The sequence below is a fragment of the Molothrus ater genome, chromosome 4, assembly GCF_012460135.2.
Source record: "Molothrus ater isolate BHLD 08-10-18 breed brown headed cowbird chromosome 4, BPBGC_Mater_1.1, whole genome shotgun sequence".
NCBI lineage: Eukaryota > Metazoa > Chordata > Aves > Passeriformes > Icteridae > Molothrus > Molothrus ater.
Window position 1 is genome coordinate 21,941,848 of NC_050481.2, and position 26,147 is coordinate 21,967,994.

The 26,147-nt window shown below is 41.1% G+C and overlaps 1 protein-coding gene across 2 annotated transcripts in view; it reads right to left on the reverse strand.

The window, feature by feature from the left end:
- UNC5C (unc-5 netrin receptor C) overlaps positions 1 to 26,147 on the reverse strand; it is a 247,875-nt gene that overhangs the window by 216,155 nt on the left and 5,573 nt on the right. The window lies entirely within an intron of this gene.

A 26,147-nucleotide genomic window follows, 5' to 3' on the forward strand; every position in this document is an offset into this window, starting at 1 on the left:
TGTGACTCCTGTTTAATTTCTCGGGCATTATACCTGTGCAATACTATAGTACTACTGGTGGTAAATCAGGACCAAGACTTTTAATGTCCCATCCAGGTTTCATGAGGCTTTAATTAAGGTACCTCAAGAGCACTGGGCACTCAATTGCTTCTTTCTTCTTAACTAATTAAAGAAAATACTTTAGCTAAAACCACAACTTCTTTGATGTAGGTTACTCATACCTTCCTCCCTCCTCCCAAAAATATTCAGCATTAAGCATGTAAATCATACTGAACATTACCAACCTAAAGGGAAGTGACAGATGACTGTGACTGCCATTAAATGTTTATTGCATCCCTGCCATGTAATGCAATTAGATGGCAAGGAACATGTAATGTGTATTGCTCTGGTGGGAGAATGGGGAAATTATTGAATTTTCTCTCTTAATCTATTTATATCTTGCAGTGGGGCCATTAGGTAGATTAAGCTAGGGACAGTGCCCCCATTCAGTATGCTAAGTAGTGTTTGTCACTCGTTGCATTATATGGCAGTGACAGCCACGAGAGTCCCACACATTGCAATAACACTGAATCCGAGGGGAAGTGGCTGAGAAGCCTCCTGCTAACAAAGTACTCTCTTAGTATCCATTCTCAAATGCTATTCTTTCTCTCAAATAAAGGGCAAAATCCCTGTCTTTCCCCATCCCTCCCCTAAAAAAAAAATAAATAAAGGAAAAAGAAATCACTAACTCTGGTTCTTTCTTTCTAGGGACTGGTGCTACAGGAGTTCGACCTGCATGACATGTTGCTTTAGTAGAACACTACTGTGCTCCTTCAACTGTTCTTTATATGCAGGTGGTTCTTCAGCCTCCACTGAGGCTGAAAACTTCAAAGCTTAATGAACTCAGGCTCACAGCAGCTTCTGGAGGTAGCAAGGTAAAAAAGATCTGCACGTTAAAGCAGGGGATGAAGCCATTAGAAGGTACAAGTACCAAACCACAAATAAAACCAGGATTCAACATACCACTCCAGCTTTTCTATAAATACATACCCCTGGGCATTCAGAAATTATATGTTATCTCTGCAAACTCCAGCTCAGACCCTATGTTTTCCTCAAGCAGTTCCAACACGGGCTTTGCAGCCTGGTATCTGCAACAGGCTCTGTTGGGGCAGAGGGGAGGTTACATGGCTGCGGCTCCTGCCACACCACAGCCCCAGGATCATATTTGTGCTCTGTGTCAGATCCCAAAGTCTCAAAGACTCTGTATGGATCTATCAGCAGGTGTTTTTTCCAAAAGTTAATTAATCCTTCAAACATCTGATCTCAAAACTGTCCTCACATTTTGCTAATTCAGGCCTCCTCGGCAGATTTCTAGTGTTTCCTGACTCGAGCATAGCAATGGCCGTTAATGACAGGCTAAGTGGCCAGCTGTGGCTCCTTAATATCTCACATAATTGCTGCTCTAACATCCTTCTCCTCCAAGCCTTGCATGTGTGTCTGAAGTAATGGATAGATAGCCCTAGAAACCAACAGCCTTTGTTCATCCACAGACAGATCAAACGTGGTCAGGAGCAATACAAGGCTTCTCTGAGACACCCTGCTGATGCACTTCACACTGTGGCAGCACCATTTCAAGTGTAGCTTTCTCAGGGGGTTAACTCAGCACTTGCTCTCAGTGTTTGAGCTCAGCCCAGCACAGCCTCAGAGCCTACATGCTCAGCCCCAGAGCCTGTGTCTACTCCCCTTGCTCTACATGGGAGGAGCATGTCTGGGGTTTCTGAAGCCCTGTTCCACTGCTCTTCATGCTGCAATCAGCTCTGCCTTTCTGACAAAGTTTCCCAGAAAGCTGTGGAAGGATGAGGCCATATGCCGAGGCCCATGGCAGAAGGCTGGAAGTCTTCTTGTCCTTATGTGACAGCCTATGTCCTCTACAGACCCATCCTAGAGGAAATGAAACTGAACCCCTGTGCAAAGCCATGGCTGCCAACCCAACGTCACAGTACAAACAGTGGAATCTGTTTTGTTAACTGCCTCAGACAGCTTTATCTGCAGTCCTATCACTCTCTAACCCCATCACCCCCATGCCCTCATGCCAGGCAAGGTGCTGCAGTCACAGGCATGCCTAGCACCAGCTCCAAAGGGCAAGTGGCTTCACATTGGGTGACAGAGCACTTGCAGCCCTGCTAGCACTGACTGTGGCAGTACCTCATGTGCCGAAAGCCTCAAGCTGCTGCTCTCAGTGATTGCTGATGCTTGGGGTAACACTTGGAGCTCCTGCCACCTCCTTCAGTACCAAAAGCCAAACAGCAGAGAAAAGTCTAGGCAGAGAAAGTTCCACCCTTGTTGGCCAGGCTGGCAACACTTATTATATTACTCCTCTTGCGGCTGCCATATGTGATATTTCAAGGGGATTCAAGTCACTCCACTTTAGGAACAGATCTAGGCCAGGAACTTGGAAAACTAAGAGGACTATTCTCACCTGCTTGGCCCAAGAAACTTAAGAGCCATAACTAAACTAGGCTTCCACTCAAAATTTTAATTTATATGTTAAAAATCTAACAGGAGTAAAGATCTTCCATGAAGGTCTTCATGCACCTCTCCAAGATCAAATGATCATAGAGGTAGAAAGCTTCTTTCCTGAGAGTGGGCAATTATCAGGTGAGACGGTAAGTGCCCAGCAAAATCTGAACCATTCTGCTGCTTCCCAAGGGCTTTGGAGCAATTCGGTTTTCACGCCCTTTGCTTTGTCAGATGAAAAATTTGAATTGCTCTATCTAATGATGGGGTGTATATTCACAATGAAAATCCCAGTCCTTCTCACAGTGTTATTTTTGACATTGAGCATAGAAATGCTCAAAGTTTCTAACTAACACCTTTTCATTAAAGGGAGAAAAAACTGCACACATCTATCAAATCTCTAGATGCAATAATGTAATACGATTATTGCTAAAAATAATATCAATTCATGGTACAAAAATCAATTCTAGCAATTTCCAGTGCTAGACATATTGCTTTTATGTCCTTTTGTGCACAGTACTTCAAGTAAGTGAAAGCTGACACTCAAAAGCTCTCATAAGAAAGCTCAGTTTTATTCAGAAACTAATGTAATAGAAACCCCTCTCCTCAAACTGTTGAAGGGGACGAAACAGACCCCTCCTGGAAAAGCATGCAATATAAAGTCAGTAGAGCTGCAGTTGTTGATGTGTGGGCAGAAGAAGCCTTTCCATGCTGAAAGGCTTGCTCTCCTCCTATTTTCCATCACTACAGTAATCTGCTGGCAGATAACTAAGCTCTAAGATATAAAGGCAAAACATATTTTCTTGAATGAAGACAAAGGAAACTCAGTCTTTCTGCCTCTCAATTTTGGGAGATAAATAGTATTATGAAGGGAATGTTTTATTACCACATGTAATCAGACTTGGAAAACCAAAGAGTGGAATAATACTCCTGTGGAGCCAGTGAAACACCAGTTTGTGAATTGGCAAGTCATTGCATTTTGATATTTTTTGGCACTGCAGACCCATCGTGCTATCTGATAATCGTTGGGTATTTGATAATACAGTACTAAAGGCACAAGTGAACAAAAGGCAGCCAGGGAATTATTTGTGAATTATATTATATTGGTATTCAGTAATTAAGCCTTAGAATTAGTTGGGAGAGGAGAGCATTAGACTTCAAAATTGCTCTACTGAGTACAATATTTGTCTTCTGTGTCAAACACATTTATTCAACTGAGTCATGCAGATCTGCTTCCAAGCTTGGAGACTTAATGCCTAGTGAAGGGCTTGAAAATGACTGATTCAGCATTTGCCATACACTCACAGCTGAATCCCCAACCTCTTTTCATTCTCAAACTTCAGTAGGCAGGCAGGATTGTAAAAATTCTATCCTTATTCTTTATGTAGAAGTATATATTGGTTTGTGTAATCTCATGTAAAAATACCTATTTCCCTGATTCCTTGTTTGTAAGGAAATAAGTAAGCTTCTGTAGGTAAATGTTTCCTCCACAGCCAACCTTTTTTTTACTGAAGTCAGTTTATGAAAATCCCACAAAGTTCACACAGAGCTGTCAGACAGTAAATGTTTGTCCCAGATGGCTAAAATAAAGTGGTTCACCACCTTATAAAGAAAGTATCCATTAGAGCATAGATTTAACTGAAAATAAGAGAAATTATGGGCAACAAAGAGAGGAATTTCATTGCAGAACTGATGCAAGAGACTATAAAACATCTGGAAGATGTTAGTGACTGCACTGGCTGAAATCACAGAGCACGCTATCTGCTCTCTGAGAGCTGATTCTCCTTGACTTAAAGGGGAAAGGAAACCTCAAGTGAGATAGCAGATGAGTTGTTACTCAGAGTAAGCTGGCACTCCTCACGCTGGCACTGATAAAAACCAGGGGGAGGCTCTGGCTGTGCTCTGCTCACTCTCCAAGGGGGAGACAGCCAGGCTAAGCTCCCCTCTGATGGGTCCATGCATCACCACTGACAGTCTCTCCAGAAACACGGCGTGTGCTCAACCCCAAGAGCTGAAGCACTCCACAGCCTCCACCACTAACCACTGCTGCAGATACTCTGAGCAGGAAGGAACCACTCTCTCCTTCTGCCTTACCCTCTTTCTTCACACCCCCCTCCCCCAGTTGCAGAAAGTTTTGTTTGAAGTCTCACAGATTTTACTGTTTTCCTTTTTTCCCCTCCCTTGGAGAGATTTTAAATGTTCAGATATTTTTGTCTAAACAAATATTTGCAATTATTAAAGAATACTGCATACTCAGGTAAAATGCCTAATGAGGTGAAAGAGGCACAATGATGTGGCAGAAAGTGTTACAACTAGACTAGGAGACTAAAGTAACATGTTTCAGTTGCTTTTTTCTTTACTCTCCTCTGACACTCTCCTGGGCCCTCAGCAGTACGGATTCAAACAAGCTGAAAATCAGCCCTTCCCATCCTGTTCTGAAAGGCAAACACTACTCTGCCATTGAAATAGATGTTTTGGTTGTGGGTTTTATTAATAATAGGAGTGTGTTCTGGAAAAGTCCTGTACAGGCTGGCTCACTTGTAGCTTCCCTTTGGGGTTTTCTGAAAAGGTAACATCAAGAGGAAATCCCACGCCTGGCAATGCTAATGGAGGTCTTTCCACAGGCTGCTGTGGAGGCAGGGTTTGACACCCACCGTGCCCTTCCTCCACACCATCCTCCCCTGCTTCAGGTACCAGACCCACTTCACAAAACTCCTCAATTTTACCCGCTCCAGGCTACTACCCATGTTCCTTTTACCTTGTTTCCCAAGACAAATCTGACTTTTATGTGCAGTGTAAGTCAAAGGTGATAACAAAGCTGTTGAGATTTATGTTTCCTGAAAACCAGTAACTCAAAGGTGCATTTCAAAATAACCTCAGCAATCCTGATTGGTGCTGAAAAACAGCAGCAAGATAAAATTATGACAATACATGAATTATCATGTTCTTCTCTACAAGTTTTATATGGCCTTATTTCTTTCTTAGTTTTATTTACAATCCAATCTGAGTATTATCCATCTATGCTAGCTGGTTTTGCCAGTATTCACAGAATTATTTCCATGGAAAATTTTTATGTACAATTTCCTCCCAAAGTCTTTGTGTTGGCAATATACCATTTCACCTGGCAAGGCATACAAAATATTAAGAGCCCTTCCTGCTAGAAAATAGTAAATCATAAGTATGCTGCTGACACCCCTAGATATGCAATACATCTTAAATACAAATTTTCAGACAAATGATCAATCACACAACAACCCAATGGACTTTAAAGAATCACAAATAATTTCAGTGCTACCTTATGCAGATGCTGAAAAACAGTGGTGAAGATGACCTAAGGAATCACAGAAATTAAATCTAGTGACACACTGACAAATACGCTAATCCGCATTAACGCCTCTGTTTGCTCTGGGAGATAAAAACCATTACAACTAATGACAGAATCAACCTTATCAACAGCATCCAGAGAAGCAATGAAATATTTGGATAGCTGCTGGGACAGCTTCTGAAAATAGTCTGCAGAATTCAGCCAGAAGCTTTTCAAAACAGGTTTCTGGGTATGGGCTTTTTTTAAGATAGGCTGGTCTCCTTACATGCAGAGCCACTGCCAAAGATAAACCTGCTGCTGTGACCACCCTTCAAAATGATGTGCAGAAACAAAATATGACAGTGAAAAGGGTGCAAATTAGCTGAAGGTTTGAGAAACTTCAAAATAATCATATTTAAACCCAGAATATTGGGAAGAAATGAGGGGCAGAAAAAGGTAGGGAGCAATGCAGAGATAAAACTCTTGAAAATCATTTCACATAGTCATAGGAAGAAGAAAATGTTGGAAGGAAATGCTGAGGTTATGCTGGAGAAAATTTAACATGCTTTAACATATTTCTGCTTTCATTTGTATTATGCTTGGGAAAGAGTGAGAACAGACAGCTACAAGGGACGCTGTCTAAATACAAAGCAGAGAGCAAACCCTAGCAGCATGTCTTTTAAAAAAGGAAGGAAACATGCCAGTTCTCAATCACATGCTTTCATTGGTCAAGTCTGCATACAAAATAGTTTACACAACACCCCAAAGTTGCCTGCATGTATTTTTGTAGCCAGAAAGCAAGCCAACAGCAGAATTATTTTTGCTGGGAGACTCAAAATGACTGGAGAGCTTTGCCTCCCAGATCTGGCTTTCATGCCACTCTTTACTTGCCAATGAAGCTTTGACTCTCAGCACACACAAATGAAGAATTTCCAGAACTTTTGAAAAGCAGAAGGTTTTTTCTTGCATCAAGGTTGATGCCAAGAAAACTGGCAAATATTAGATTAATTAAACTACATATGCAAATACAGCTAACAAAACAGCTGCAAGAGATTAAGGCAGACAAACGTGCTGGTGTATCCTGGTATACCCTTTCTGTATGTTCTGGAGTATGCTTTGGAGACCCAGATTGTCTGAAGACTTAATTTCATATTCCAGATTACAAACCAGTACCAAGTATGGTTCATTGCTCACCACAACAGACATCCTGCCTGCTCTGCTGCAGCGTTTTCATAGCTTTCCTTCAAACAAAGCTGCATTTTAAGGGACAGTTTAAAACATTTTCCATAGAATAATAGGATGACTGGGGTTGGAAGGGACCTTAAAAATCATGCAGTTCCAACCCTCCTGCCATGGGCAGGGATACATTTTACTAGACCAGGTTGCTCAAAGCCCCATCCAGCCTGGCCTTGAACAGTTCCAGGCATGGAGCACCTACAACTGCTCTGGGCAAGCTGCGGCTCACACCCTCACAGTAAGCTATTTCTTCCTAATATAAATCAGTTTAAACTCATTATTCCTTGTCCTAGCCTTTCACATGCCCTTGTGAAAATACCCTCTCCATCTTTCTTGTAGGCTTTCTTCAGGTACTGAATGACCACAATTAGGTCAGCCTGAGCTTTATCTTTTCCAGGCTGAACAAACCCAATTCTCTCAGCCTTTCCTCATAGGAGAGGTGTTCAATCCCTCAGATCAACCCAGTTTCCCTCCTCTGGACTCACTCCAACAGGTCCATGTCCTTGCTTGAGTTCCAAGGTATTATTAACACATAATTGACTGACTATTGCAACACCTCAAAATATTCCACAGAAAGACAAAGGTTGGATATGGAAAGCACAGTGTCTCTATGTCACTAGAAGGGGGCAGTTGTATTAGATACATGATTCCAGTTTCCCAGCTCAAGCATTTGCCCTACCATGTATAAATTAAATGAAGCAGATTTATTTGCAGTATAATGTACTGCACCATATATTAAATGACTGAAGCAGATTTATTATGTGCTAGATTTGAAAACACCCTTTTAGGAAGTATTTTCAATAATCCCAGTATCAAAGCAAGATTTAGACTGGTAAACTGTATAATAAAATGTATTTAAGGAAGAACAAAACCTTCAACTATTTTTCCTACCCTGCATAAATGAATGACATTTCTGAATTTAATTCATACGTAGGTGAAGGACCTATACAAAATCTCATTGACACTGAATTCCAACTAGAATATCTTAACAAAGACATAAGAAACATGTAAGTCAGTCTCTATCCATTAAAAATTACAGTATTACACCAAAGAGAACGGAATGTCCTCAGGACAACATAAATTAATGCAACTCCATTTTCCTTTGTTTTTATCAGCAGTTTAAATTCTTCAAGAATCTGACCTTGAATGCAAAAGAAAAGAAAAGGCAGTTCTGAACATTTTAACCCTAAGAATGTTTTGCACAGGGACAGAGGAAGACCGTGTCTCCATATAGAAGTCCTAGTCAAGGTACTGGAAGGGCAGTCAGAGGGTGGACAAGGTGAGTGCAACTCTATCATTCTTCTCCTTTCATTTTGTTCAGAAAAAATGAAGAAATAATCTGATGTCCACAGGTTATACAGCCTTCTGATTTTAAAGAAATGGGGAAAATTATAAGAAGGAATTCATTCTATGTCAGGCAAAACCACTACCAGAAAAAGTAACCACAAAGAAAAGCATGGAAGTGGTTTATATATTAAATCACTAATTTTTGAATTCAGTGCTCAGTGAATACCAGAGGATGAGCTTCAATTGGAAACCCCTGCAAGTTGTTTGCACACAAGCAGCAGAAATACACCACGTACTAAAACCACAACTGTATTTTGGCCCAAAGCAAGCTCCATTTCTCCAGCCAGCAGTTTCAGAAGTGCCTAGCACAGGCTATCCCTGCAATGAAAATTGCAACATAATTCACTTTACTGTGACAATGAGAACCAACCCTCCACGTCTAAACAGCAAAATAAAGTTGTGAACTGTGAACCATACCAAGAGAGAACTGACTTGTTTTGCAGACCAGGGATTTTAGGTTTGTGTGACCTTCTGTAGAAGGTGCAGGGCTCAGCAGCTGGCCTCTCCCAGGAGCATCCTGCAGCTTGTTAGAGAAAAGGCCTGCTACAGTTGTGACAGAAATGAGTACCTGAAGCAGTTCCTACAGTTTGATCATCAAGGTGTCTCAAGGACTGTGCATTGTTACATGAAGTCTGCAAAGTGCCATGTAGGGGAAAGGAAAAAGGGGGAATTCATGCATGGGCAGGGATGCTTTTGAGCAAAATGCCCAGAGCGTGAAACACAGCCAGAAAGCCAAAGATACTTTAAAAGCCACTGCAACAAAGTCACATTTTGTAGCTAGTAGTGATCTGAACAATGATTGAACTCTCGTTCCACACTTCTAAAAAGTAAGTGCGTTTTTTTGTCCAATTGGCAAAATATGTTGCATTCTTGGCTGAACTCGTGGGGAGTTAATTTTCCTTCTCAGATTAGTCAAATGAGTGTGAGTGCTTAGGACATATCTTATCCAAGCTGTAAAACCCCTGCTTCTGAACTTGGGAGGAATCTGACTTGCCTCTTAAAGCACATCTAGTGCCAGAACTGCTGTACCCTAGTGGTGTTTCTGTGCAGGAAATTGTCATGTCTACGATTCCAAAACCCAAAGGTATATTACAAGGTAGTTACAAAGATATCCTCAAATTCAATAACAGACAGAAATTTCCCTTAGCCTGGAGAAGTCACCGGTCCTACCCTGGGGTCCAGAGAAGCCCTCAGCATCAAAGGAATGATAAAAACAGCCAGGCTTGTAACAAAGGTCATCCCTTCTTAACTTCTGTAAAGCAATAAATGCCAAACTGCAGGTAAGAGGTGATGAATGTTAATGGAGTTGCAGACTGAAGGGAAGTGCTGAGCGGCAGGAGTCACTGGAGTCAGGGGGGAGGTGCAGCCCATCCAGAGAGCAGGGCCAAGGCTTTCAGAAACAGTTCATGGTTTTGCCCAACTCCACCATGGGATCAAAGTACAATGCACATTAGAGAAGCCACACAAACTTCTTTAAGAGGAGCACCCTTGGGTCAATAATTATTTTTCCCCTTTGACATAGGTTATCCTTTCCCCACATCATAAATCACTCCGCTGGGCAAACCACAGGAGCCAGACAGAGGGGCTAGACAGCAAGACATGGCAAAGGCCCCATGACAGCTCTTTTTTCCCTGACAGACACATCAGCAGCACCTGGCACAGATGCTTGGCACAGGTGTGCTCACCTGCAGGCACACAGAGCTTGGTGTGTGCAGCTCAGGGACAAAGGAAGCTGAGTCACCAGGACAGCAATCCTGGCTGTGCCCAGGGAGCCAAATGACTCCTCATCAGACTGCTGCATGTTCCTACCTTTGAGTGGTGCTCCAAGGCACTGACAGCTTTGTCTGCCCTCATTCCTTTTGTCAGCTGGATTGTGTTTATAGTCACCTCAGCTTTGCCTCTCCAACTGCCTGGTCACCAAAGCCATTGCACACCACCAGGAAGAAAAAGTAGGGATTTCTGGAGCATATACTGTGTTTGCAAAGGATTGATCAATCCTAACTCTCCTCGTGTTTGTATCCATCCTTTCATCTTTTTTCTCTCTTTTTTCCACTGTTTTCTCTTACAAAACAGGGAGAGCCTGTTTTCCTGATTAAGTACTGTCTGGAAATGCAGTTGAAGGTAGTGTATACAATTGTGCTTCCTCCTTATACTATTACTGGATGGCCAGGATCCAAATATTTCTTGGCATCCTTTATTCCTAAATCTTCTTTTGATCAATAAAAAAAAAAAGAATTCTGCAGCTTATATGAAATGGATAGAAACTAAATATTAGCAGCCATCAAAATGTTTTTAACTTTCAAATATATAAATCTATTCACGTATTGGCATGTGCAAACGCAAAGAAGTTTAACCAAAATGTTCCATTAAAAAGAAAATAACCAAACCCCTATTCTTTGTGTTATTTACATGTGAAAACAAAAGGTAACACTTGCCTGTCCCTCTTGGATTCACTTACATCCTGCATGCATTTTAGACATTTCAAGTAACACCACAGTTTTTGTGCAGTATCTCAGAAGGTTACTCCAGCTCTTTTCTGGGGGTGCTCCCACACAGGGAGACTCAATTAATGGATTTTCTAGGTACATCATCCAAAGGAGGAAATAAAGAGACTCTAATGTACTGCAGGTCTCCACTGTCCTCCAGTGCAGACACAATTTCATAGCCACCAGAGCCTAAATGGTCACTACTCAAAACATAAACCAGAAAATAGAAAACATACTACGACTTTAAAAATACATAAAGGAGAACTGCCTTGTACCTGTTTCCTGTACTGAGAAAGGCAGCAACATCCAGCCCTCAGTTTCATGGCACCTAATAAAAGTGCAAGAGCTGAGCCAAAGACCAGTTCTGTATTTTGGGATGTGTCTCTTTATGGACTGATTTTGTAGTGTTCTGAAGCAGACAGGAGCTCCAAGGAAGGAAAGCCATTCACACTCTGGGCACAAAGTCTTTATGTGCCATCTAATGCCCCTCCAGCAACTCCAGAGCACCCAGCATCTCCAGCCAATTCTGCCCTCTTCAAACACAACTGGTGCCTGACACATGGGTGAAGAGAGGACATTTCTCTTGAGTAACTGCACCAAGACCATGAAGCTGTGCAGATTTGAACGATGCAGTCTTGCAGCACAGCTGCTTCATATGAAACCCAGCACAGCTTTGTTCTGAGGGCAGCCTCCATGGGGCACAGGGGCATTGGCACAAATGAATCCCCTCACCTTCACTGCTAAAGGACTGTTGGAAATGCTCTGGGAAGACTTGTCCATCTGGTGAGGAGAAAAGGAGGCTTTTATGAAGGGAGTGAGAAACAGAAAAGCTGTGTAGGGGCCCCATTAGAGTCACTGAACCACACACATGTGGGCAAGCAGGCTGGAGCTAAACACATGGCATGGAGCAAATCAGGGCAGGACAGGTCCTCAGAGGCGCTGGCAGAGCTGGACCAATGGCTCAGCACAACAGGGCTTCTTCAATTGGGCATCAGGAGCTCCACTCCTAATTGTGTCTGTCTCTTGCTGACTGTCAGTGAGGATGAGTGGCAAAGCTGAGCTGGGCCAGCAGCACTTAAGCTGGACACAAATCAGACTGTAGAGCAAAAATCCAGCACCCAGCTCCTACATTCTCCATAGCCTTTCCATGGAAACAAACACCACCATCAGCCATTTTCATACCACAAATTACTTCCATGTTTTCTGTGAGCCCACCAGAGGGGAATTCCTGTGTCTGCTCATGCCCCAGTCCTGCCTCCAGCTCCTCTGGTTTCCATCTAAAATGGAGATAATTATACTTGCCTCTCTCCAGTATGTTTTTCCTACTGCAAATAAAAATGCACGACATTCACTCAAAGGCTTCTGAGCTTTCACTATGCAAAGGCACCCTTTCTCAGAGGGTATGAACTTTATATTTCATAGCCAAGATGGCCTTCATTAATTTAAGTGGCATAAAAAGAAAATATGTTTAAGAAAGTAGTGGAACAATGCAGTGAAAAATCATCCCAAATTTTATTATGCATACTTTTTAGGTTAGTGGATACCTTTTTAATCCAATGTGTCATATTTAATGTTCTACCAAGCCAAATCCATAGATACCCCCATTCTTTTTATTTCTTCATCTTCTAGCTTAATACACTGGGTCAAGTGTGACTAGTGTTTATTTTAACTTTGCAAAATTGATCTCAGCTTCATATTTTTGAGACAGATTGGTCCATTTTGGTACATTTCCAGAATAAATCCCGCCTGTTCTTTTAAAGTGAGACAGACTTTTGACATACCATCGTTGTGACTGTGGAAGGCATTTCTGGCACACATAGTGAGTGACTGACTTCTCTGCATGTTTTCATAGTGATAAATATGTGGTACCATTGGGCAGGAAAACAAAGTGTTCCCCCCAAAAAATCCCTTCTAAGCATATTTCAGAGAGAATGGGTTAGTATAGATACCTCATGCTCTCTTTTCTGTGCTAAGAGGTATTTAATTCCACAAAATCCACTCACTCCCACATAATTTAAACCTCCAAAGTGGAACATTCTACTTTTCCTTTTCTGCACATGTAAAAAGAACAGGCAATCTTGCCAAGGTTAACTATACAATCTTGTTAGGCTTCTATAGATTTCATTAATGCCTCATAAAAGAGAATCAATAAAACTCCTTGCACGTCAATATAAAAAATGACCTTTTGATTTACTCTTCAGGATACAACAAAAGAGGATCTTAATCAATAGACACTGTCAAAACTTCTGTGATAAGAGCTCCTGCAACAGGGTGTCTAGATTAAAAGTTCTTCTGAAAAGTTATGTTTCTGGTCTGAACTCCTTCCTAAGGATCTGGTTTTGATCCTATTGGGAAATTTTGTTGGGACTACTCATTTTAGGCTACACACAACCTTGCAAGGCTGCATATTGGAAGTATGGGATTACTCACACACTGAAGCACAGATCCTAGTAAAGCTGTCATCACAATTCAAAAGTTAATAGGACTGCTCACAAGGGAAAGGATTTAGCCAGAACTGTGCCTTTAAGCCCATTCTCGCTTCAAATTTTCCTTTGACATGTTTCCTTGTGCATGAAAGTCCACAATGCTTAAACTGACTTTTTCAGCTCCTTTATGTAATTTACAGCTTAGCATACCCAGCAACCACACCAAAATGACATTTTCCTAAAGCATCCCAGCAGGAGAGTTGGTAGCAAATAGCTCTGTCCTGGCACCAGTGCTGGCACTCAAAAACAAGGGCCTGATCCATGACCTTTTCACTGATACTTTCCATTTATTTTGCTCCAAATTCCTCACTCAGACAGCTTGTGGGATCCCACTTTACATTGCCTCTGGGTTTTAGAGTCTCCTATCAGATTCAGATATAATAATGACCCACTGATATTTTTAATGGCTAGATGGATAAATGCATAAAATGCTTTTAAGTCCCCCCTCCCACTTCTGAAAGTTTTATCAGGTGGATAAGGAACAGTGTCACATTAAAAACAAATAAACAAACAATCCAAACCAAACAACAACAACATCAAGAGATAAACTGGTGGCAAAAGTAAATATTTTTCTTCTTTTAATGATCTCTGTTGCTTAATGTACCTCCTAGCCACAATATAATAGATAGTTCATATAAATGATGACACATTAATTTAAAAACCTACCAAATCTTAAGTTTCATATGACTTTCCTTTTGGTTTTCAGTAAGTTTTTCCTCCCTGCCTGCCTTAGCTCATCCTAAATAGTCTTCCAGACTGCACTGAGGATCCTGAGGTCGTTCCTGAAGCAGGGAAGCCCAAAGCTTCTCATGTCAGGCCCACATTCAGTCTACTCTATTGTGAACAGCTAGTGGTGTGGCATGATCGTGGGGCCACTCACAGTCACTAGATCAGACCAGCCCTCTTTGTGTGTGCTGGTGTCCTAAGGAAATGGAGCAGCAGCTCCTTTATCACTGCCGTCTCCTCCTTGACTCAAGTATCCATGCACAACATACCTGACCTTTAAAACAGGCTGCCTGCATGTGTTTGTGTCTGTCTTGTGGTTTTGAAGTGGCTGATAAATACATACTCCTCTACTTCCACCTTTCTCCAGCCTCAAACCCCCAGGCTTGTTCCTATCCCAAGTTTTCATGCAAGAGAAAAGCATTTTTAGTGTATTCCTTGTATTTTGGGGGGAAGAGGATGCTTGAACTTCTTTATACAGTGCAGTATTTGTCTTACCACCCAGAAAAGTGATAAAGCCTGCAGTAAATTCAAAACTTTTAACTCTACAAAGAAATGTATGTTTTCCACTGTTACAAATATTTGAAATCATCAGTCCTAGCAGGTTCATTTATTTGTGTTTTAGTTTTCCAATGCCTACTTTGATAGAAGACAATGAGGACAATCAAGTCTTGTTTCTGTAAATCTCTAAGATGATCAAAATTGACCAGTCATTGCCCTAGCAAGGAAGATGGTCTTGATGGTACACAGAGAAGTTAACCTCAGGTTTTGTTCAGAAGTATGGTGATGTTCTGAGAACAAAAAACTGCAGAGAGTTGGGACAATGTGAACATATAGCCTCTTCATTTTAATTACTAAGTCTTTGAAGAGGCTTTGCATCAGTGGGATAATGGGCAATTGCAAAAACTTCCAAAGAAGATTTTGTTTTAAAATAAAAAGTTTCAAACAATTTGTAGTCATAAACCAGCATTTTAACCAATAATTGCCCTTCTAGATGCCTATCTTTTCTTTAGTCTTTCATAAGTGGGACAAGATCTTGTAAAGATACAAACATTTTCCTCCTCGTCTTAGTGGTAAATAATCTCTTTGTTAACATTGGGACTGCTCTCTGATGTACTTTGCAGCATCTGCTCCCTTTTCTCCGCAGTTCTTTTAAAAGCATTCTTAGAGTCATGGAAATTTCTTTTGTCCAAACAGACCAGATAGAAATCTGTCCTCCAGGAAAGAGTCTCACAGAAACCCTGACTGTTAACAGCCCTCAGCTGGAGCAGAACCGAGGCACTGAACTCAGGATGCTGTGCTGGTTTACATAAAATGAGAGGTTCAGCTGCAAGCATATTTTGTGAAGGCCAGCTCTTCTACTTAGTTCACCATTCTGAGCATAATCAAAAGTTTCAAGACCTAGAGCCTGTAGGCTGAAATTTATTGGGAACAGATGGGGCTAAGCGGCACACACAATTTACCTGTGTACCTAAATAACAATATATTTATAAGCATAAATAAAGCAGCTGGTCTCCATTTCCTTGCTAATGAAAACACCCTTGGCCTTCCTGAACTCCAGACCTAACTGCCACAACTACTTGGTCTTCACACACTCAAGTCATATCTGTTGGCCTGAGTCATGAAAACCTGGTGTTGCACAAATTTGCATTAATAATTTTGGCTCTGTCCTGGTTTCAGGTGGGATAGAAATAGTTTTCTTCCTAGTAGCAGGTATGGCACTTCATTTTGGATTTAGGATGAGATTAATGGTGGCAACACACTGATGTTTCAGGTGTTTATACTGAGTAGTGTTTATACTGAGTCAAAGACTTTTCAGCTTCTCACCCCACTCTGCCAGCAAGGAGGTTGAGGGTGGGTAAGAAGTTGAGACGGGGACAAAGCCAGGCCAGCTCAACCCAAAAGGTTTATTCCATAGCATATCCTATTATGATGAGTATACAAGTGAGGGGGAAAACCAGACAGTGGCTGCTGGACAGGAACTGGCTGGACATCACTTAGCAGGTGAACAACTACACTGTGCATCACTTGTTTTGTATATTCCAATTATTTTATTGCTGCTAGTAATATTACTGGTATCTTCTCTTCCTTTTCTGTCCCATTAAGCCATTTTTATCTCGATCCATGAATTTTGCTTCCCCCCTCCCCTCAATTCTCTTCCCCCATCCCACGGTGCAGGGATGGAGCGAGCCAGTGGCTGTGCAGTGTTTGCTACCTGCTGGGTTAACCCACAACAGGCTCCTACAGGAAGGCTCATGCTGTCAATTAAATTATGGCAGCAGCTGAAATCTGAAATCTAAAGGTCACATCATTTAATATGAAACAACACAGCATTTGATAAACAGCACCAGTCAGAAGAGCTAACTTTTGAAGGTCGGACTGTTGCAAGGTAAAGCACTGTACTCTGGCAGGTGAGCACATCTTTCCAAATGATATTTCATGGGCAGAAAGACACTTCCTTAGCAAGATACTTGCATGAAGCTTTAAGCTGGGTTTGTGGGAAGGAAACACGTAGGCTTACATAAGCTATTTCAGTCAAGAAATCCCTTGTGGTTAGTTAACTATATATACTAATAACTTCCCAATGACAGTGTCTGGATGCAGCCTGCACATGCACACAACAAAGCAATTTAATACTGCTCATGCACTAGAGTCTTCTCAAGCAAAGACTCAGACTTCAGTGCAAGTTCTCACACGACAGAAAGTTAAGAATTGGGACTTCAGCTTTCCAAAATTAAAGTACTGCATTCAGGAACCCCTGTGATCTGTCTAGAGAGAGAGACTTGCTAAATACTTTGCAGCAACACCTTTGCAGATCATATCCAGGGATCTCTAGATACCTGTAGGAGGATGATAAGGACACCTAATGCTGATCACAAGTATCACCGTGTAGTTTTACACAGATCAAAATATGCTGATATATCTTAAAATATTGACCATCTATCTAGAAGCAAGGCCAAGGAGCTCCCTTTACAAAAACAGTCTTTGTGTACTCCCTCAAGGATGCAGGGACAAAAAATAAGAACTGCTGTGACATATCCCAGTGCCATTTCCTACCTCATACCAATTGTTAGTTGTGGTTTTATTCTGGGGGGTGGGATCCTAAGCTTGAGAGGTTCACAGCTTGGAGGGAGCAGCATTCCTGAGGAGCCTGGCACAGTTTTGGAGACTAATGATTTTTTTTCTGGGAGTGCCACAGCCGAAACATTTGAAAATTTATGTCAACTTTAGCAGGGGAATCCAACTGCAGAACAAGGGTAAAATAATTCCCAAAGTGGATATTTTTCAAATTTGTCATTCTAAAAAGTACTCTAGTTACTTGATTTATAATTTTATTTTAGAGGTTAAAGAAAATTTCCAAGTAAACAAGAATTGCAAAATGTTGCATTTTCCACAACTACTTTTTAAGTTCTTCTCTTGGTGCAGGGTAAAATGACTTGAGGGATTAACCATAAGCCTTTTCCTGAGCCTTTGAGGTACTTTTCTAAACCGGACAAACCACACAGACAGTTTGAGCTCTCCAAGATGATTTAGTAGCCTCATGAAAGCCCAAATATTCTGCGGTAGCCAGATAATCAGTCACATCTTCTTCCTTCTATTTAAATACCACTTCGAAGCCTTCCCAGAAAGAAAGAGGGGGCCCAGTATATAACACAGTATCATAGGTCCCCCAGTAGTCCACTACAAACCTGGCTCCTGGCCCCTTTTGGTTTCCCAGCCCTTTGGCCACCTGAATTTACAGCATAACCAGCTGCCTCTTAGTGTCTTTCAGGCTTAGTGTACAACACACAGACATCCAGACAGATAAAAATAGTAAAACTTTGAGAAAGACAAAGAGTATTGGCACTGCAATGCCTTTTCCAATGAAAAATATTTATGGTTGTATTGAAGCAATTGTCCTGTGCCAATGGGAATGGCGTCATTTTGTTAGCTCCAGCATAATTTAATTACATAATTTCCCAGTTCATAAATGTGTATATATTAACTTTTTTATAATAAAATACAATAATGATTTTTAAAAGTAACTTTCAGGCAAAGTAGTGCAAGAGATTAGGAAGGAACATATGGTAAAAGTCATTTTTGACCTATGTTTTATCCTTAAAACCCAAAAGTGGATTCCGTATTAAAATCAAAGCACTCTAAGTATATTATGAAATATTTACAGCTGTTATTACTGCCTGATTTATGTGTGCCAGAGACCAGATTATTCAGGCTGGTTTCACAAGCAATATGTCAGTAAACAGGATTTTGTTTGGTAATTATATTAAACATGTCCATATAAGCTTTGAATTAATTATAAACTGTATTTTACTGTACTTGATAAAAGCACTAAGCAGCAAGAACTAACGATGGCAAAAAGGTCTCCTCTCATTTTCAATAAAGCCTTCCATGTGAAAATCTGTCAACATGAAAAAGTTGCTGCTTGTAATTAAAACCAGGCTTTAGTTCAGTAATATGTTTACATGTTATATTCCAGAAGGGGGAAAAATGCAATTGAATTACTCTCCTAAACCCCGTGGTTTGCAAACACACAATCTGCTCTGGGCACGATACTGATGTCAGCTCCTCCAGCAAGGAAGACACAGTCAGACCTGGCCCCATGACACATTGGAGAGTTTTGCACTACTAGCACAGCGTGGTGAGAGTGCAAGGGAGCCCTTGAGATACATCCACAGGATGTTTGCAGTGGGCTGGCCTGCCCACATCAGGCATTTTAGCTGTGCTCCTGTCACTGCTCGCACAAGGCTTCACTAATGGGCAGCTAATGACACAGCAGAGGAGGTTACAGCAGTCCTTCACCAGACTTGGGAGTGTGTCAGTGAGTGACTAATTACCCCCCTGCTCCAGCTCCCACATTAGCTTACTGAGCCACCCCTTGCCTGTCTCCACAGCAGCTTTACAGCACAAGGTCTATTTTTCCAATGCAGACTTCAAAGCAACTTCTCTGAATTTTACCCAGTGCCAAACCAGGTGTTAACTGTGCTTCTGTGAGTGCCAAGACCACGGTACTGGGACCTCAGCCTGCTGGTTTCCTTCTGAAGATGAACAGTAAGTGTTACAGGTGAGGAACTTCTCAATACCAAGCACACAGGCTGTTTTTTCACCACAATTTTCAACCCTTTTTTTCATACATAGAGATGGGTAAATGCTATTTGCTGTGCCACTGGTTAACTAGAATTTCAGACCATAGGATACAAACAATATCTTGACACATTTAAAGGTTTTCACGCAGTTGTAATGAGACATATTTCCTAAATAGCCAGGAAACAACCTCCTTCCATGGCAACCCAATTCTCCATGTGAGAAAGCATCTTACAGACTTCAGTATAAACTTCTCAAACAAGGTCATATTATATTTAATGATAAAAAACCAAGCAGATAAGCAGCTCTGTGCTTATCCTGTATTACAGAAGTCTGTACACTACATTTGTTAATCTAGCTTTAATTCAGAAACCTGACACTCCCTGCTTTTCTTGTATCCATTTTTGTTTCTCATTAATGCAACCAGATGGTGACTTCAGTTTGATTACAATTCTGCCTACTTTAATGTGAACTCTCCATCTTACTACTATCAGATGACATTTGCTTTTCTTAATGTACATAGTTTTAGGAAAAGCACAGAAGTGCTATTGCTGTGTTACATGAAAAATTCCAATATACATTTAGCTGACATAGCATCAGCTGGTGTTTAAACTTGGCTTAGCTAATGGACTTTTAATGTCAGTGGGGTTGTGTGCAGTTACTTGCTATTAGCAGGAATGGGCCCTTTCTATAAAAATCACTTTTCCTCAAGTGTGTTGTTTGAACAATCCTTCCCCTGATTTAGTGACTGTCACCAAATACAAAACAAATGCAAGGACGCAGGAATCTACTGTTATCTTTAAAAACAACTTAACCTCAGCCTGGCCTCCACAAATGAAATATGTTCTGCATTGGTACCAGTAAATACAAAACTTCAAAGACAAAAGACCAGTCTTTCCTTGCCTTGCTGCAGTGAGTAAATCCCAAGCAACCTAGTGAAAATAATCAGACAGAAAGCAAATTTGGTCACGATACTGTTTGTCGCAGACATCTTTTCACTAAAAATCCTTTCTTTAGGATTTTTCTTTCTGAGAAGCTAAGAGGCCTCAGAGACAGAATGTAAAGAATGGTTATCTGCTGCTGTGGGATGCAACAGGTCTACCTGTGATTGGCCCATCTTGGATGTTTATAATTAATGGCCAGTCAAGGACTGAGCTATCTCGGACAGAGTCCGAGAGAGCTGCCTTTGTTCTCATTCTTTTCTTCTCTGTTCTTAGCTTAGCTACCTTCTGAGGAAACCCTGTCCTTCTTTTCTTTTTAGTATAGTTATAATGTAATATATATATATATATCATAAAATAATAAATCAAGCCTTCTGAACATGGAGTCAACCTTCTCATCTCTTCCTTCACTTGAAAACCCCTGTGACCACGGTCACAACTAGTTATCTATTGATTTCCCTAAACAAAAAAAGGCAGTGAAACCAAGTACTGGTAAAATAAGCTGATCAGTAAAACAAAGCAGATTAATACTCCACACAAAGTCGCTTTGCCACTTAAATTCATTTTCTTTGCAAATGTTTCTTATAAATGCAAATCTAAAAGTTTATTCTTGAGATAGAAATGTTTATAAAGTAAGTAATTAAATTAGGCATTTTAATTTTTTTTAAGATTTGGAAGGTTTTATCTAATAGCCATGTTTACTACAAGGAATTAATATATTAACTTTGGGGGGTGGATGGCAGAAAAAGATTCATACAGAAAGATTTCAGGACAAGCAAAGGAGAAAAGTCAGCAGCAGTTTCGCCTTCTCCAGTGCTCATGAAAGGCATATGGCACTTCTCATTCTACTGCCTGCGCCAGGATAACAACTGCTTTTGTTACCAGCTACCCAGCTGCACTTCTAACCTAAAACTTCGAAGCCCATGCTTTTAGTGGCAGAGGTCTTTATTCAAAAATGATTGCTAAGGCAGGAAATTGCCACACATTTGTGTGTAATAGATATTTATGTGGATATCTGCCTACAGTTGGTGACATTTGGCTGTCAGTGTTCTTATCTAAAATAACGTAACAAAAAGCCAAGCAAAGAAAAAGTCTGCCTGAAAGAATCTCGCCAACTTGTTTTCAAGTGAAGCACCATGGTAATCTCTCTACAGGAAAGAGTCACATTGCTACATGGAAGGAAAATGAAAAGCCTCAAAGTTATTCAAATTATTTAGCTTCAAAATAAACCAAAGCAAAAAAGAAACAACCTCAGGAAAAAACTTGCCATCAAGTACGATGACATCAAGGTCTGTTCATCCTAGAGTCTCACTCTACTGTGTCAACATATTTTTAACACAGAAGCAGATCAGCTGCTGGCATGTGCTGGCTCTGAAATTAATGGGGCTACATTTGGTGGTGGTCATAACCTGGCCTTGTACCACATAAGTCTATCCTTGGTATAAACATTAGACATTAAAAAAAAAAACCAAAACAAAACAAAAGGAAACTGATAGTGAAACTGACAGGTCCCAGTACTGAACTTTGTAGCTACAAACTTTCTAGTTACTAAGGAAGTAAGATATTCAGAACTTCCAATTTGCTACAGTACAGCTATTTTGCATGATGAAGAGAAGGAAAACCCTGCACTCCTATTCTTGCCAGCAGAGATCTGCTGTGTAAGAAGATTGCTGCATTTTGTTTGAGCAAGAGACCAAAAAAGTTACCCTCACCTCCAAAAACTGGTGAGGAAGCAGAAAGGAAGCCCCTCAAGCTAGGTTTGGAACGTCTACATGAAAAGAATTTGTAATGGGGATGATGATTTGTCAAAAAATAGTGCAGCTTTAGGGCCAAAAACCTTTGAGCAAGGAATACAAGTACTTCATGAGACAATTCAGCAAGATTTTCTGTGAACAGCACTTGTAGAAGGGCAGAGTCTTTCCCATGTAATTACAGATCCCTTCCTTAACCAGACAGAGTTCTAGTTTCCACAATGAACCCTGATTTTCAGATTAAGTGGCCAAGCTTAACAGAGGAAATTTTATCTCTTTCTAGTTGAAAGCACCAGAGAGTTTTATCCTATTAACTGAGGTTCATGCAGCAGAGATTTCTCTATAGTCTCATCTGAGTGCAGACATGAAATTTCCGTCTGGACACCTCACTGTTTGCCTGTTAGCCCCAGCTACTCACTGTTAGCCACAATCACTCATCTTTTGTACCTGTACAGCTGCAGAGCAATCCAATAGACATACAAAATTGTGGGAAAAGGGAAAGGTGAGAGGGATACATCTGTGCTGACTCCATGAGCAACTGGAAAAACTTAGAGATACATTAATGAAAGAGAAAAGTCATTCAGACTAAGGCAGTGTGCACATCTGTACTTGGAATTACTCCTGATAAGTGCCTTCACTTCAGTCAGTGTAGGTAAATCCAGTGCCCATGAGAACAGATTTAGTCTCACTTGCTATTCTGTCCCACTTCTTACTCCTTGATTTCAGTATGGTTGAACTGCAATTAACCTCATTCAGTGACACTTATTATTATTTTCACTCACTATGTAAACTCTCCAGTATAAACACATATGCTGGGAGTGGATAAGACAAGTGGCATATTTAAACAATAGATACACCATATCATAAAAGTGCAGCAATTCATATGCCAGCCATTATTTTAGCAAATTGATGGCTGGAATATAGCTCTCCAAAAAGTTCTGAATTCCTAATAATCCTGTGGTGATCCCTTTTCACTGTCACATGTGAAATGCACTAAAATCAAGCAAAGAAACACCTGGGGAACAACTATCTTGAACAGTTCAAACAAGTTTCCAAAACGGCTGCAATAAAGTCAACCTCTTCTGACAGATCATTTAAGGCTTGCTCGCACATTTTCTTGTATCTAGCTGATGAAATTCAAGATTTCTCAAAGAATTGCATCCAGCACTCAGGGGACTAAGAAAAACGCAAGCTTTCCTTTTTCTCAAAGGATACACCGCTAATCCATTGAGATTAACATTTCAACCTCTCACTCAATATAAGACTAAGAAATAAAGCTACTTTGCTTCTTAAAAATAACTAAAAAGGGATTGGCAAAAGCTACCTAACAAGAAAATGCTCAGCTGTTGCCAGGCCAGTGAAATCTGAGCTCCTTAGCATTATTGTTGAAAATGTTCCTGCAACAAGAGAAAAAGATACTGATTTAATTGCCTAGGCAACCTCATAGCTTTTATAACTCATAAGGCAACGGGGTCCTCTGGAGCGCAAGTCATTCATTCAGATGAATGAAGTACAGTTGAATAACATAGTCCTGAATTCCAGATTAAACCCAAAAGAAACAAAACAGCCCAGGACAGTGATCCTTATTCCATTTACAACAGTACTGCAGCCATGCCCTGGATCTGCTCTTCCACCTTCCAAATTTGAGATAACACCATGGATTCCATTTGGCAAAGCAAATCCTTCCAAACTGCCTGCCATCAGAAAGTCAGAGTTTTTAGGAAGCATCCCTGTTCCTGGGCAACAGCACATACTTTTGCCTGTTCCTTTGTTCTGTTTCTGGCCAGCATACGGTTAATTTTTGCAGTAGCCAGGAGAGGGCATGGCTAGGACCTGGAGATTACACTGAACCAACTCACTTCATTTTCCAGGGATGAGGTGAAGGGCTCTCTTCCAAGTCTGGGTGGTGTGGCAGAGGGAGCAGTGAGGCATTACTGTGGTCAGGGAGTTTCCATATGAATCATTTGACTCTTTCTCGTACCTTTTGTTGTCAGTATTGTTGCTGTATGTTTTCTTATCTAACTGCTGTTCCCAGCAAATGGTTCTTAGCTCAACCCATGATCTTTACATTTTGTGCCTCCAATTCACCATCCCACCTCAGGGGAGGGGAGAAGGGAGGAGGGAGACAGTGAGGATCCCATGGTTTCGAGGGTCCCAGTGGGAGATACTAAGCTGAGGAGTACCATTCCTAACCCACACCATCCTTTTATACATATTTCTAGATTACAGCAGATATAAAGACATCATAAGTGAGACTCAAGAAATTCAACATTGAGAAGGTACCTGAGAGCCTTCTCAACGTAGCATTCCCTCTGTACCATCCTCTCTTTCTTCAAACAAGAAGAATGGACTGCAGCACCAGTCTTGGCTACTCAGAAAACTTGAGCTCATAATTTGGTTCCCCTTACACATTTGCTCTGCACGCTTAGGCAACTCCCCCTAGACCTCTCCACCAAACAGTGATAAATACAGCAAGCTTCCAAATCCAGCAAAACAGAGACTGACTAACTAAGGCAATGTTACAAATAAGAACTTCCCATTATGCCCAGCAACACAAGCACATAGCTTTGCTAAAAACACAACTGCAGTTTTCCCCACAGAAGGTATTACCAACTGAGACAAGCCTGCACAGCTTTTTGGGTGCCTCTCCTGTCCTGCCTGTGCAGGACTCACAACAAAGTGAGAATCTGAGGAGCTGCTGAGGCACTGCAGTATCCCATGCTCACAAGGGAGGTGTCCCTGCCTTGATGGGATTGTTGGGCTGCCGTGCAAGCTAGAGTGGCACTGCTTGTATTCAGGGAGCAGCAAAGGTAATCACCTAAATTCAGCATTGACTGACACTCCCTGGAGGAAATAAGGGCATGTCTGGCACCACTGAGAATCTGGGTCTCCATCTCAATCTGCATCACAGTAAAATCAGTGTGATTTACCAAAAAAAAAACCACAAAAAACAACCACCACAAAAAAAACCCCACGCCCAAACAAAAAACCAAACCAAAACCAAAACAGTAAGATCTAGAGAGCAGTGTAATATATGCCTTAACCAGCGCTAACCAGGACTGTAAATGAAGTCTAACAGTGAGATTTTTCACTGGGCTGGTTGAAATATGCGGAAAAAATGTAAACAGAAATAAAAACCATTGCTGTCAGAAGACTTCACAACTTTTTAACTTAATTTTCACTGAACACCTAACACATTCGCAGAGAGCATAAATACAAATAGTTTGGATATTAGGGTAAATATTCAGGGCTTTATTGACCTTTTCTCTAAAATAACTGAGTCTTTTCTGGTTTTGATTAAGATTTCTTCCCTTTTTTCCAACCTCCCCTGAGCAAATAAGCAAAAAGGAATCTTTTTTCTCCTTTGTTTCCCCCTAGATTTTCCATGTTGATAAAAAGGGTATTTCTAAGTGAGACTGTTTTTGCATGAAGCTCTTTCTCCCCAGCCCAAACTTTTAGATAATGTGCCAGGCTATAAAGGGACTCCCCAAATCCTGGCATTTGATGACTTGGGAGGAAATCCCATATTTCCTGCTTAACGTCCATGTGATTTGGGATGGAGTCATAAAAGCAAACAGGAAGTTGTTCTAGTTATGACTACCTAGGGAGAAAGCTATATAGAAGCATCTCTGAGGTTGCTGAGAGCTGAGAAAATCTCTGCCAGCTCCTGCCCACTGCTCCCACTCACTGCACCTCACTTGTGCATGTTGTTTGTACAAGCAGAGCCAGCCTTGAGGAAAACAGCTACAGTCCAGGGCTTTCCTTTAGCTCCTTAGTGTGCACACAGTTTTATGCTACATCCTCACACAAGAAAGATAAATCTAAATACAATAACCACACTGGATCTTCGGCAAAATATTTAACCAAACCTATCATGAGCCCAACAACAATACTCAATAAATCACCTCTCCTCTCCACCACAGCAGTGGAGTTGGGGGCTGGAGTACCTACAGATGACCCCATTAATTTAAACACAGGGGAATGAAGTATGCTCAAAATCAAGGGGAAATTTGTTGTTCCTACATATTCTGTGTAAAGTTCTTTATAACCATTTCCCTTTTTAGCATAATTTCAAATGCTTGCTTGCAAATGATGCAAATTAAGTGTTTCTTGGAATATAGCTGGCCTCCTAGAAGACTTAATAACATTTCCTTCAGATTGCCTCTTGGATAATGTTATGATGGAAAGATCCAGGGGCGCCTGCTCCTGAGACTGGACTCTACTGAGCACACACAATAAATCACTTAAAACACCACCATTCCTTCAGTCCTTGGAAGCAGCCGGCACTGAACTGT